At 37.7% G+C, this 15577-nt stretch overlaps 1 protein-coding gene across 1 annotated transcript in view; it reads right to left on the bottom strand.

The window, feature by feature from the left end:
• The window catches only part of LOC109406155 (RING-box protein 2), a 226138-nt gene that overhangs the window by 90736 nt on the left and 119825 nt on the right, over positions 1 to 15577 (bottom strand). The window lies entirely within an intron of this gene.

Raw genomic sequence — 15577 nt, 5'->3', positions numbered from 1 at the left:
GATTTAATATTCGCAATATTTGATGAGATATTTCAGATAATGTTTTGACTTTATCTCGCCCCTCTGACCCACTGACACCCCCTACGACAGTACTCAATTTCGATCTCAGTTTCTGAAAGTAGCTATAAAAGCTTGGAAAACAATATTGGGTTTGGGCTAATTTACTTCGAAATTTTACTACATGGCATTATCCAGTTTTGTATCTTGCATTTTTTTTTTAATTTTTTAATGCTTACTTCGGAGGAAATGTTCAACAATCTAAAATACTCAACTTTTACTTATTTATTCATTCATTTATTTATTTAGTTTGTATTAAATCATGCAACTTGTCCAACCTTTCCTATGGCAGCAACTCGCTGACGTAGTGTACGGTTTGGGCCAAAAAATTACCTTAATGCACAATTGACCGGAAAAGTGGAATGATTGGTATTTTTAACCGGGACCGGCAGAGGCTCGGAAAGAGGATCCAAATTTCGGTAACTTACAAAGCTAATGCCCTTTTTGCTTCCGTTTTCCGAACAACTTTTTTTTTATCTGTATTAACGAGATTTTTAGCCCTAGGCTAGTTCATCTCGGGACCTACGCTTTACTTCCCTTCCGAAGGAAGAACTCACATTTTGTGAGTTTGTCGGGAGTGGGATTCGATCCCAGGTCCTCGGATTCCGAGCAACTTGTTCTGAGCAAAGGAGCTGAACGATCTGGCGAACCAACCAAAACAAATACAACACAAAAGTATCACGAAAACGCCTTAAAGTTTGCAAAAATGGATTTTGGTGTTTTGAAGAAACACATTCCCGCCAATATTTTTTTCATTTTCTAATATAGTGTTTTTCATTCGTGTTTTTCTTTGGGAATTTCAATGAGAGTTGCTCAGATATTTTCCAAAATTTATTTCTCATATACGAGTAGAAGTACGAACACATTTTGCATTTTAAAAACCTCACGTCAGATCAGCACAATAATTAGAAATTATATTTCAGATTCCTAACTAAAATGATGAACCCCTCAAGAAATCTTACTGTATTTTCTTTTCTTTTCGTTTTTTTTTTTGATTTTTTGTTTATCTGAATTTTGTTTACAATAGGTTCTACCAAAATATTTCCAGAAGATCTGTAAGAAAATTTTCAGTTATCATTACAACCATGGTCATACATAGACAAATACCAGGAGGAATTCCTGAATGAATCTCCATTTGTGCTTTTGTTGAAATCTCTGGAAGAATTCCTGCTGGAATTAATGAATGAAAATATGCAGAATCACAGAAGGAATTCCTCCAGGAATATCTGGTGTATATGGAAATTCGGGAGACATATCAGCAGCAATTTCCAATGGAATTCATGGAGTAATTCTTGAAGTAGCTCGTGAAAAATCGCCTGAAGGAAAGCCTGTAGGATTGTGGTGAACCACTGGAAGGATTTCTGAAAGAGTACTTGGAAGATTTTTTTTCGGAATCTCTTTTTTTTAATGAATCTCTTGAGGATTTTATTAAAAAAGAATCGCTAGAAAGTTTTGCGAAGAAATCCCAGGAGAAATTTCTGAAGGAGTCCATGGAAGGCTTTCAAAAGTATCCTTTTGAGAAATTTTGTATAAAATAAATTGCAGATTTTCCAGGTAAATATCTGAAAGAATTCAAAATTTATGGTTTTCTGAAGGAATTTGCGAGAAAATTCATTAAAGGTTTTTTTCTACGGGAATTCTAGCAGGAATTCCTAGAGCAATCTCTAGTGAACATGAAACAATATCGGAAAGAATTAATGAAAGATTTTCTATGCGCTTTAAAAGATTCCATACAAGACTTCCTGAAGGAAACTTTAGTCAATTTACTAAAGAAATTCAAAAACGATTTCCTAAAAAATATCTGGAATAATTTCTGAAGCAATTCTCAGACGTATTTCTGAAGGAATTCCTGGAGGGATTGCCAAGGATATCTCTGCAAGATTTTTTACAGCAATCAATGGAGGAATTGCTGAGGAAATTTTAAATTTCCTATAAGAACTTTTGAGGGAAACTCTGGAAAATTTGAAAATAAAACAAATCATTAATGATTTTCCAGTAGAACTCCAGAATAGTGGTATTGAAAAATAGAAGTATGAAGACTTTTGGAAGGAACCTGTTAAGGAATTTCTGAAGGTATCCTTGTAGAAAATTCACAAATCTATCCCTGAAAGATTTTTGGAATATCTGCTGAAATTCCGTGAGGAAAATTTGGAAGATTATACAACAAAATCCTTAGAAATAAATCTTTGGTATCAACTAAATGCTTACCAGCTAGCGTTAAAAAACTTTCAAACTTGTTATTTCGGCATACGTTTGACCAAGTTTTTCTATACTAACTTCAAACTCGTTGAGCGATTGCAGACGAGAATTCTGGTCTAGTGACTACCGCTTCGGATTCACATGCAGAAGGTCCTGTGTTGAAGCCCTGGCTCGTCTCTTTCCTCCTACTACTCGTCTCTTTCCTGGCACTACTGTTCAATCAAGTCGATAACAAATTATTATCAATTGTAAAGAGCATCCAATGCCTTTTCAATATAAATGAAACTTAACATTAATTCGTTGTTGCCATTGTTTTGATTTCAAAACAAGAATTAAATAAAAATGCACCCAGTTCCCAGAGCCATGATCATATGTTTTAACTTAACACAACACTACTTGTTGAAAAAGTGCGAATCGAAATACTTTCTACCACCTGTCATCTATATTTATATAAGACACTACACCGTCTTCAGCCATAGGCAGCACAGACTGAACATTACACATACACGAGATAACGGACAACACACATAACACCCAGTGGCCCAATGGAGTATTTTCCGTTCGACGAAAAGTTTTCCCCGACTGGAGCGGGAATCGAACCCGCACTCCGAGGCTTACGAAACGCCTAGACGACTGACGCCGCTAACCGCACGGCCACGAAGCCCACGAATATTTACTTTCGTGCCCAAAGCAGTCATTATCAAATCAATAGCTTTTCACTTTGGGTCGTACTGTATTGTACATTAGTGCAAATCGAAGTAATTCTCAGTTGATTTCTCCGGTGTGTTTGTTTTGGTTCTCAGATTACAGACACAGACAGCATTGTGAATTTAAAGGAAAAGCATTTGTGATCATGTTGATTGGGATGTTGACAGTCAAGGGATTCCCATGTTTGTGGTCTTTCAAATATAACAACCGTCATTTAAGTGGGAGCGATCTTAAAAAATGTAACACCTCATGTATTGAGTATACGAAAAAGCGTGACAGAAAAAAATGATGGGGGTAATTTTTGCATGTTTTCATGAAGAAGCATCTTACTCCATGACCTTTTGCACGACATCCATTTTACGAACCAGTTTAAAAATTGATGAAAATGCATTAGTTTATTGAACATTTTTACTGAGGTATTAAGCATATATTGTCTAGTTACTGTTACCACTTTGAAAAGCCTAACAAATGAGGCTTTTTGTCATTGAAAACGATGAGAGTTTGAAAAATGGCATCTTACTCCACTTTCCCTGAAAACGTGAGGTAAGATGCCATTTTTCAAACATTCATCGTTTCAATGAAAAATAGTCTCATTTGTTAGGCATTCAAAGTTGTAACAGCACCTTAACAATATTTGCTTGATACTTCAGCAGAAAGATACAAAGAACAATGCAATGTCATAGATTTTGAGCGATTTTGAAAGTTGGTTCATAAAACGGAAGTGGTGAAAAAAGACCATCTGCTATAGAGTAAGATGTCACTTAATGACAACATCAAAAAATGACGCCATTCAAAACTAATGTCCATTATTTTTCGTGCAATTCAAACCTTCTTTCGTTTCTCTGTCACGCTTTTTCATGGAGTGTCACACTTTGTTTTTCGTCATACATATTTGGATGACCTCTAATATAAATAGCGTAAGCATCAGCTACCATGCGCTTCCATGTGTTTCTCAATCTTCTTGGAAACACATGACCGATCACCAGAAAATCCTAAATGCAAGCAAAAAACGGCAACTGCCGGGGCTTACCTGTCTAGCCTCTAGACGGATGTATTAGTATGCAAACATATCTTGACACATTTCACCTATAGTCCTAAAGTAATGATCAAATAACACTCAGGAATGATTTAACCTTCCGTAACTCGCGCGGTTGACTACCTGCGACTGCACCACGCTAATGCTGAGCACAAAAAGCGAAATTTTTTCAATGTGTTGTACAAAATACAACAGCGCGATCGTTCGAGGGTTAATGAGTTGGGCCGTTTACCCCTTCTTGGCAGTTATAAGTTTTTTCCCGTAAATATTTTCCTTAGTTTCAGACAGTCCGAAACAACAGTTTCAGAGGTTAAGACTTTGGATTTTTCGAGTTGTTTTGTTTTTTCATATAAATGAGCGGCTACCCTAGTGGACAACAATGGAGAGTGCGATTGCAATCGTTGTTTATCTTCTAGTTTCAGTTGGAAAATCACCATTTGAAGTGTTCCACAATCCGTTGGCGGATGTCAGACGATAACCTATACACTGGATAAGGAAAAGGTGAATAAGTAGGTGCATTCAAGTGGGAAAAAATGCATTCGTTCGCGAATCACGCTACGATACACAAGTGAGCCTTTTACTAGTCCCAATATTCTCCATCGAAGCGTGTAATGTAGTGCTCGTATGTATTTCCCGATTGTGTAGTAGCGACATTGTCCTAAATTCAGAACGTCTCCCAGCAACGCAGTACGCAAGGCCACTAATAACAAGATCGTTTTACTTCCGATTGGACCTCCACCTCCACCGACGAGGTGGAGCATGTTAGATTCCCGGGCTGGCTTCTACAACAACAGGCTTTTCCGGGCGATCAAACCACTCGTGCCCGATCGCGCACCCAGAATTGTGAACAATCAAACCCAGGTAAATTCTAGTGGCCATGCTCCAGGAGGTCCCGGAATAAAAGAGGCATTTTGCGCCCAAGTCAGACGATGCCAGAAGGTAGATCAGCAACTTGAGGTCAAATGAAGTCCCATTTTGGGCCCTAACACATTACTTTTTGTGTAATCTTGTTTCAAATGTATCGATAGCAACTTACCCTTTTAACACCACCACCACCCTCTGAACTTCAGATGCACAAATGCGGGCTTCAAACAACAGTGCATTTTATTATTCTGTTCTTGCTCACTTGTAATAAGCTTAAAATAAGAAGCTCAGATGCGCTGGTTTTGTTTACGAAGAGATTTGTGCTTTCGAAATCGTGAGTAGGTGCCAAAGTCGACTATTGTGGTAGCCATTTTGGGGTTCTAACAAGTCTGTCCTTAAACCGGATTAACAATTTTTCATATAGGTATTTGGAGGATTTTTCGGTCTGCAATATATCCATAACTGTTCTATGTTACTACTAACGCAATAAGTCGCATACTATACCGATGAACACGTGTACCGATTGATCCATCGGCATAGTTCACATCCAAACCAGAAACATCCACAAAACCAACATATACATCCAGCCACCACAATTCTTCCCGCAGAAGGGACCGCCGTAGTGTCGCTTCTTTGTTCTTGCATAACCGTTTCTTATTCTTCAAGAATTGTTTACCTACGCCGATAAGGTGGCTCGTGAGTTTTTGTAGAAGACATCGGCCGAGAACCATAAGAGACAATATCCAAAGCAAAGCGTGCCACCGTTAGTCTTGGCTAGTTCGTTCGACTTGTATGTAGTTTGTTGGTTTCCATTGCGAGGATCGTTACCTATATTGACAGTCGGCTTTTTTTGGACAGCGGCATCTGATTTCGATACACACATGGGTGAGTATTTATCTGGAAATTTCCGTTCATGGTTTTTATCTTTGGCGGGTTTGTGACCTTCCTTTGTATACAGCGAAATGAGCATGGGAACAAATGATTGATTCAACTTTTCTAGATCCAACCTACAGTTTTGCAGTCTTGCATACTGCAACACGACGAGTTGCTTCAAACTATTCTTAGAAGCAGTGTTCTACCGCTATGTGACTAAAAGATAAACACTGAAGATGATAGCACATCGTTGGGGGCACACATATGTTGTCTTCCAAAGTGCATGTTGCTTAGAGGTTTTCTTAAGCAATGCATTAGCACCGTGTTGCTACTATAAACAATCGGTCATTATTTCAAGTTGTCGCGCGATAAAGTTTGTTTCAATTGTTCCATGCTCCCGAAGTCAAGATCCACGCTAAGAAAGAAGTTTGTAATGTCATGGAAAGCTAAACCTCGTGTGATTTTCCATTACACCAGCCTAACTACGAGTGAAATGCGCAGAATCAAACGAAAACTGGCGATATTTACAAACAAGATCGAATAAATTGTATTTTATTGCCGTTGAACACCAAACAAAACAGAATCCGCCAGAAATCGATAGCATTCACAGCTTCGGACGCAAAGCCAAAAACAGTGGACCTCGCTCTGGAAAAATCTGGCAAATATCTATCCGATAAGTGGTGGAGGTGGCAGTGAATGAATCAGCAGTTATCGAATGAACCTTCATTCATAACTATTCACCGCTAACGAACGGTGCAAACAAACGGGAGTGCTAATTTGGTGAAGCAAGAGACACGTGAAATCAGCAAAACACAGGGGGGATTCGATTTCAAGGGTATCGGCTTACTTGTTCGGAGTCAAAGCATTGCTGGCGGAGCTCGGTGATAACGTTCGATAAAATTTTCACCGTCGGTGCAATTTCGCTGATGTAGTGTTAGATTGGCACCTTCAGAGAGTAAATTTTGAAACTGTCGTAAAATGTGGCTATATCAGAAAGAAGGAATAACTATCAGTTTCTTGGTTTTCCTCTGACAAAACAAATGATTCAGAGGAAAATTTAGTATAAATGAATAGTAATTCATGTAGAGCACTTGACAATTCTCATGATCGGCAAATTTAATAGTCAATTTTAATCTAGCCAAAAACCAACGGTAATTTAGTCTTAGTTTGCTGGTCTATAGGGGAAATCGCCTCTTTGAAAGGCTGGAGCAAATTCCAGAATCCCTACTAAATGGTGTAAATGCCAAGAGTGGAAGAAAGCATTACACGGCTGCGAAATGTATGATTTGTAACGATACTTCTCACGCTAAATAGGCTTGTTCGATAAAGGATAATAGGATATAAGACATTTATGCCACTGAGTTGGTTTATGAAGATACATGCTGGGTGAGATTTCCATTTTGTGGAATGGAATCCGCAGAATTAAAAAGTGATATGAAATCGAATAATTCGGCGATGAATTGGGTGAACAATGCACTCAGAGAAACCAGTAGATTCCAGATGGCACCTGGATGAAGATAGAGGAGCGAAGATACGCCAAAGTCGCGACAGAGGGAGCAAAAACACGAGGAGCCAAAGTCGTTGCCTGTCAGCGCTATTCGGCTCTCGAGAAGGAAGGGAAACGCTCTTGTAGACAGGACAAAAGAGTGTGGGCGCAAATACTGGCGACATTCGTCTCCTCTACGATATTTCACGCCACCTTAGTGGGACTAAGATGAATGCTACGATACCCGTAAAAGACACGTCTGGACAGCCTTTGACTGACCCAGCTGACCAGCTGAAACGCTGGTTCGAGTACTTTGGAAACCTTTTTGAAGTGCCGGCCACGCCATCAAAATCTCAACATGATCCGCCAAAGGCTCGACGCATTACCTGTGTCAACACCGAAGCTGCATCATTGCAGGAGATAGAAACAGCCATCCGTAGCAGGAAGTCGAACAGAGCTCCGGGGGTCGATCGCATATCAGCCGATATGCTAAAAGCTGACCAAGTAGTTTCTGCACAACTGCTGCATCTATTATTGTACAACATCATATGGGAAACCACGACATCTCCGGCCGACTGGATGCAAGGCGTCTTAGTAAAGGTACCCAAAAAGGGTGAGCTGACTGTATGCGATAATTAGTGGGGCATCATGTTACTGTGTATCGTCATCAAAGTCCTCTGCAAAGTGATCCTTAACCGGATACAGGAGAAGATTGACGCAACTCTCCGACGGCAGCAAGCCGGACGATCCTGTGTGGACCATATTGTCACGCTCCGTATCACACTCGAGCAAATCAATGAATTCCAAGAGTCTCTCTACCTGGTGTTCATTGATTATGAAAAAACTTTCGACCGTCTCAACCACGATAATATGTGGGAAGACCTCAGATTCAAGGGTGTTCCAGAGAAAATAACACAGCGCAACATTTTTTTGTCTCAAGAGCAAACTTATGTGTCTCCGAAGGATTTTGGGCCGCTGAATCCGAATCCGGGCTCAGATTTGCTCCAACACGTCACAATTTTGAGCTATACCTCAATTTATAGGGCAAAATATGCGATTTTGGGCTTTTTTGACTGCAAGCCATTAAGCAAGGAAATATTTTTTTTAAGCAATCAAAAGGTTAATTGGTCAATTAACATCTAAATTAACGACTCATGCAAAATATTTCGTTTTACCTAATCAAATTTGATAGATTTAAGCATTTTATGTTAGTATGGAAACTTGCATACAACTTTTGGAGGGTGACTTGTATGGGAAATATCGTACCTAACATAAATCGCTTAAAACTATCAAATTCGATTTGGTAAAACAAAATATTTTGCATAAGTCGTTAATTTAGATGTTAATTGACCAATTAACCTTTTGATTGCTTAAAAAAAATATTCTCTTGCTTAATGGCTAGCAGTCAAATAAGCCTAAAATCGCATATTTTGGCCTATAAATTGAGGTATAGCTCAAAATTGTGACGTGTTAGAGCAAATCTGAGCCCGGATTCGGATTCAGCGGCCCAAAATCCTTCGGAGACACATAAGTTTGCTCTTGAGACAGACAAAAAGTTAATTTTTGTTACGCTGTGTAATCGGCCTCATTGATGCACAGTACAGTGCATTTTCGCCCGGGTCACCTCCACTGAAGGAAGCTATGGAACATCAGAACAAATCCAGATCAAATCGACTCCATACAGCTCCAAGTGGCAATAATCACCTGTTGCCTGTTGGAAGGGAAAATTGTATAAGGATACCAGTTCTATTTAGTCACTTTATCTCGAAAACTATCATAGATTTTCAGGTTCGTCACTTTTACATTTTTGGTCTCTTGGCGGTCTACCAGTTCTATGGCAGTGGAGACGCACGGTTAAACACGACTTCGTGTTGATTTGAATTAAGCCAGTCAGTGGAGACGCATGGTTGCTTGCCGTAAGAGATGCTGATTAACTGCCTGATACCTACCCTCACAGTTCAAAATAGTTACTTCAAGTTCGTTGTAACAAAATGACCTCCATCGCTTTCAACACAATTTTCCATCGTATTATTAAATTACAGGTTGTCTACAGTATCACGCATACCAGGAACCTAAGTATTATTGAACTTGCATGAACCTAAAATCTTTTTCCATAGGGTTTCAGCTTATGGTCTAACCTTTCAGAAAAGCCTTACTTCAAAATATTCTATTGGTGAAAATTGAATTAAATCGAGTTTGAAGATTTTCTATTAAACGAGCATATTAAACGGCATATTTTTTTACGAATTATTATGCTTAGACCTATCTGTAGAGTCTCGTAGCCATACAATTCTTAATTAGTCATTACATGAAACATACCTGCCTTATGACCTACTTTTGTAGACTAACATGTACGTCGTCAATCTACGCCGAACGGAGAATTTACTTCCTCATGACCCAATCGTTTATCAAACACCGTTGACCGTTTAGAATGTTTAGTCTCATTATATTCTATATACGTAGTTGCAAGAAGCTATGTGCCATTTGCGTTACGGATTACGAACCCAACACCTACCTTGACTCTTTAAAGAAGAAAAACGACAATAATCTTTCGGCAACCGATTGATATAACCAGCCCAAGCAAGTCTGCCGTAGAGTACAAGCATTTTTTTCCAGTGAACCACAACATGAACGTTACATGGCACGACTCATGAAGTAACACTTTACAAATGATTAATAATTTTGTTCTAGATAAACAATTTCGATGGATGTTTATGCAAAATATTACGATTAGAATACTTTGATTTAACCCTGGATTTAACCACTCCGAAGTTATGCTGTTGTATTTTGTTTAAACTAACTCACATGTTATACCGTTTTACCGTGGTGCTGGCAGTAGTGATCAACCACACGACTAGCGGAAGGTTAAACTTGTTTATTGACTTGTTTATTAAACTCCAATAAAATCTAGCTTAAGATTGATAACTCTGCTATTAAGGTAAGATAATTTGGGTAATAACAACATAAAAGGTTCTGACATGTTTGTCCTTATATTTTGAATTCCATGAGTGTACTCAGCATGTAATTTAGTCTCTTCGCCAATCCAATTGCTTGCATGGTAGTGATTTGTTTCCCAATTTATTTTGTTAATAATTTGTGAGAACTGTATAGAATCGAAATATTTGGGTTCCTTTCAATAGGTTTCATGAGACTTTGGTTGTAAAACTCAATATTCGTAAAAATTGTTTATTCTATGTACCAGTTTTTTTTTTTTTTAATTTGATGAGATATTTGGGTGTGTTAGTGGAATATCTGTAAGTAAAAGAACACCTTCGAGTCAAATCAAGAACGACACACTGCAGACATTCTTACAGTTGACCGCCATACGAAGCCGAGCGCGGTGGCTGTAAAGCAAAACAAACACGCTCGACATTAGAGCTTAGGGGTCAAATGCACTCTTGCTACGCGCATAGGCAAATGTCTTGGGATTCCTTTGGATATTAAAGCCCAACCCTTTTACACTGCATATACAAAATATACGATCGTTTGTTCCGACATATGAAATCAAAATTTCAAATAGGGCCCATCTGGTAACATTTTATCAAATTGAATACTGTAAACGTAAGGAATGTTTTGAAACAACAAAATCATATATTTGACCATCATTCATGAATCAATTATTAACTGTTTAATATATTAAACAGATCCATATGATAGAAAATAGTCCCCTGATAAGTGCTGAAACTTTAAACCAAGCTACAGTCAAAAAGTTACATTATTGTGTGGAAAACATTCTAATACGTAATTAGAATCGTGCAAAGGCAAAACGGTCGACTGATGCTCATCAATTTCATTCAAGCAAAAGGACGATAAGGACAAGTTGACGTTTAAAATTGAAGTTTACACAGATAAATGGCCTGCCTCGTACTCTGCTATACCGAGAGCCTCATCACACACACATTGCTGCTCTCGCTATGCTTCTCAGTTGTTTGCCACCCAATTGTTAGCAGGATGATGACATCACTTAATCTAATCACGTAAATAAAATCAGATGAAAAAATCTGCCGTATTGTGGTAGGGGTAAAGAAGATGGCTGGTTTGGGAATCGCACCGGCGAATGTTCAGAGGCTGAACAGACTGAAAATTACTACCATCAACACACAAAACCTACACAGATATAAATAATGAGAATCACACGTCATTGAAGTTTACATCCTTTTAGTCACTTGCAGCTATGACGGTTTACAGGATATATCATGTAAATTTGTGTAATATGTTATGTAACATCTCTGAGTAATGCAGAATTTTTAAAGACACGAACACGTTCAATGCTTCCAGTGAGCTATACGCTCTTTGAAGGAAGCACAACACTAGACAAAGGGCTAGCATGCAACGCCCAGTGGCACAGCCGAAAACATTTCCTGGCAGCTGCGGCGGGAATCGAACACGCGATCCCTACCAAGATGCGACTAACTGCCACGCTCCAATTATGTGCATTATATGTCACAGAAATTTACACTATTGTTTTGATCTGTGCAGTATGGAATTTTTCGTTTTACGAAAAGTTTCTTCCGATTCTCACTCTATGACTTACTAAATATACACCTAAACGTTTAACACCACTAACCACACGACCACGAAGCCCATCAAATAAAAAAAATGGACTAATTTACCACGGCAGACTCCCTTGGGCTGATCATATAACACAGATACCGAAGAAAGGACAAGTGAATATAATGATCAGAAAACTAAGAAGAGGCCATCGGGTATGTGACAGGTCACGCATGATGCCTTGTTGTTTGCAGTTCTGGATGATCATCAAAATTATGCTCTGCATATACCTCATTTGATAGAAAATCTTCAAACTCGATTTATTTTAATTTTCACCGATAGACTATTTTGAACTAAGGCTTTTCTGAAAGGTTAGACCATAAGCTGATACCCTCTGGAAAAAGATATTAGGTTCATGCAAGTTCGATAATACTTAGGTTCCTGGTATGCGTGCGGTGCTTGCTTAAAATGTTGCGTTCAGGAAATTATTTTATGTAAAATCGAACGAAATGAAATGTAAATTTGAACGTTCCATTATTTACGTCAAGTGTGGTTTTCAGAATTTCTTTCTGTGCTGGTTTCGTCGATAATCGAGACGTGACAAAAATCACAAACACGGTAGGGTATGAGCACCCCTCTTCAGCCTATGCCCCGATGTTCATCTTATTCCAAAAACAGATGATTTAAGCACCAATTGTTTCCGTTTTTTCTGTTATCATGCATGCTCACTTCTAACAAAAAATATAACCAGAATTCGTATGGCCTGGTGGCGGAATGCCAACAAGTAAGCTATACCGGGTTGCGTATTTCGACTTCAAGTGTGGTGATAGGGCAAGATTCCAGATACGGAGGATATTTACATCTCAGAGAATCTCATGGCTGAACGGCCCTGATTTTTTTACCCTGAGAAACACTGAAAACAAATCCCCCCTCCTCAAATTCCTTTGAAATTTCGGTTCTTCTCCCTTCCTCCACAAAGTAAACGTCATGTTTGACCTCACATATATAAAACAAAATCTTGGTAGGCTATTCGGAACAACCTTGAATGCTCAACGTGAACTGCGTTCTATAACAATTCATGACGTAGAGTGTAAAAAAATCGAAGAAAATGACATTCTCATTTTTTCATTCTTGTTTGGCATATTCATTTTCAGCTGAATGCCTCTCTTTTCTCATTGAATTCCCTGTCATGAGTATTTTCTTGTACATCGTAAAATAATCAATTTCTGTTAACAAACGCAAAATTAGACTTGAATGAAAAAATGGAACATATAATTAGTATTCCAATTAATTACTATACCCAAATTTTGTGGTGATGGGAAGTTTTATCGGGAGTTATGGTCTTGTTTTGTTTCTCAGTGAAAATTGTCACTGACAGAAAAACGTATAAATAAGTGAAAAAATGCATTCGCCAAAACGAATTTGATTTTGATCCTTTTGAAATTGAGAATTTTGAAAATTCATGTTGATTTCAAAATCTACTATGCTATTTGATGTAATGAGGAATTATTATGTTTTCGCATTCACGAAAAATTGCCCTTTGTGAAAAATGCGCCCCAAGTTCTTTTATGCAATGCGAAATTTTTCTTCAGCTTTTCTAGGCATAAGAAAATTACTTTTCTTATTATTATTATAATTTAAATATTTTTACACCTACATAAGAATTTTAGAAAATCTTGCATGGATTTATTTAAAAATAATCCTTCTTGAATTTCTTCAGAAACCTTTCAGCGATTCTTTCAGAAATTCTTTGAAAGAAAAATAATTCAGAAAAAAACAACCGATAAAAATCTCCAAATTAATCATTTTGCCTAGAATACCTTCGGAGGTTTCTTCTTCATGATTTTTTCCAGGGATTTTTCTAGAAATTTCATAGTTACCTTTAGAATTTTCTCCAAATTTTCCTGGAGTATTTGAAGAAAATACTAATGGAAACTATAAACTTTCTAGAGAAATCCCTGCAAATACATGAAAAAGAAACCTCTGATGGCATTCTAGACAAAATGATTTTTTTTGGTTGGTTACCTTAGAAATTAAAGTAACTTCGTTATAAAACCTTTTTTGGATTCCTCCAAAATTGCTTCATGGATTCCTTCAGAAAATTCTAAAGGAATCCTTTTAAGAAGTCTTCCATGAATTCCTTTGGAAAGTTTTTCGAAAGAGCTTTCATGGATTGCTTCAGACATTTTTTGAAGATCCTCTACCTCAGGAAATTTCTCTAGGAATTCTCCTAGAAAAGCATCCAAGCGTTCTTCTTCCGATCGTTCAGAAATCCGTATGAGAATTCTTAAAAGAAATTCATATCGTAGTTCTTCAGAGCTACTTTCTGCGATATTTTATAAAAATCAAAAGTTAAGGATTCCGCCAAAAATGTTTCCAATGACTTCTTTAGAAAATCGTAGACAGACTTCTTCAGAAATTCTTCCGAAGTTTGCATTAGAAATTCTCCCACGATACTTTAACAAATTTCTGCTGGGCTTCTTCAGATATTCCCTGGAAGTTTCCACAGAAACTTTTCCAAGAATTCGTTAGGGTAGATTTCTATGATTTCCTTCTGAAACTCCGTGTAGGGAGTTTCTTTAAAAATTCTTTTTGGGATTCGTTTAGAAAACGCTCATAAAATTCCCACAAAAATCAATTCAAAGATTCTTTCAAAAAATCTTTCAGTGTTTTCTTCAGCAAGTTTTACCTAGATTCCTTCAGAACTATGCATTGATATTTTTTCCAATAATTTCACCAGAGATTTGATGATTGTGTACCCACCATCAGCGCAAGGATTTCCTATGTCTGTAGAGTCATACCGAAAGGGAATGATCTACCTGATGGTTTGCTGTAGCAGGGTAAGCTAAATTTACTGGAGACCTTCGGAAGACAACACGATGGTTGTTATCTCGTGACAAAGTCTGGCCACCCCACGAACATTTGTCCGGAAACCAGACATTTAGCTTCCTTAGGCTACCCCTCCCAATATCCCAAGTATCATGTAATTTAAATATATTTAATCATATAGTTGATCAATTACTTGATTTTAAATAACAAATGGTTGTTTTATTTAAGTTGAAGTTAAAATCAAGCAAATAACACTGAAACAAATGATATATTGGTAGTGAAAAAACAAAATACAAAAATAAAACAAATCACAGAAAAGTAAACCAAATTTTGATTTTTAAATTTTCCTGCATTTACATAAATCAACCAAGCTGGAAAATTACGAAATCAAAATTGGTTATGGTTATGGTAGATCTTACGCAGTAACGCACCATTATAAGGTGATCTACCCAGGTTACGGGTAAGAATTCCACCAGAGATTTGTTCAAAAACTGCACTAGGTATTTGAATAAAAATTCCCGCAGGAGTTTCTTCTGGGATTCATAGAGAAAACCATGCAGGAATTCCTCCAGAGATTCTTGTATTATTTCTTCCTGTGGTTCAGGCGAGAATTTCTTCAGAGATTCCTGCAAGAGTGCGAGCAGAGATTTTTTTTCAGAATATCGCCCAGATATTCCTCCAGGCGTTTGTTTGAAGATTTCTCTGGTATTTCCTGTAAAGATAACTCTTAGAATTTCTCCATGGATTCTTTAAAGATTTTATTCAGAAATAATTCCTACGAACTTCTACAGGAATTCCTTAAGAAATATCTTAAGATTTGTTTTCTATGTATGAATCCAAGAATTTCTACTGGAATTCCTTCAACTTTTCAGGATGAGCGTCTGTGCGATCCTAAAATTGCAATGCGCTTGCGCTGTATATGGCAAACGAGGTTTATTTTGGTGGTGTTGCACTTTTCACAATGCCGTGCGTCCTGAAGGGTTAAAAATACGTCCACATATTGCTCCAGGATTACTTTTAGAAAATGCTCCGTG

The sequence above is a fragment of the Aedes albopictus genome, chromosome 2, assembly GCF_035046485.1.
Source record: "Aedes albopictus strain Foshan chromosome 2, AalbF5, whole genome shotgun sequence".
Taxonomy (NCBI): domain Eukaryota; kingdom Metazoa; phylum Arthropoda; class Insecta; order Diptera; family Culicidae; genus Aedes; species Aedes albopictus.
This window is presented reverse-complemented; position numbering and strand designations above follow the sequence as displayed.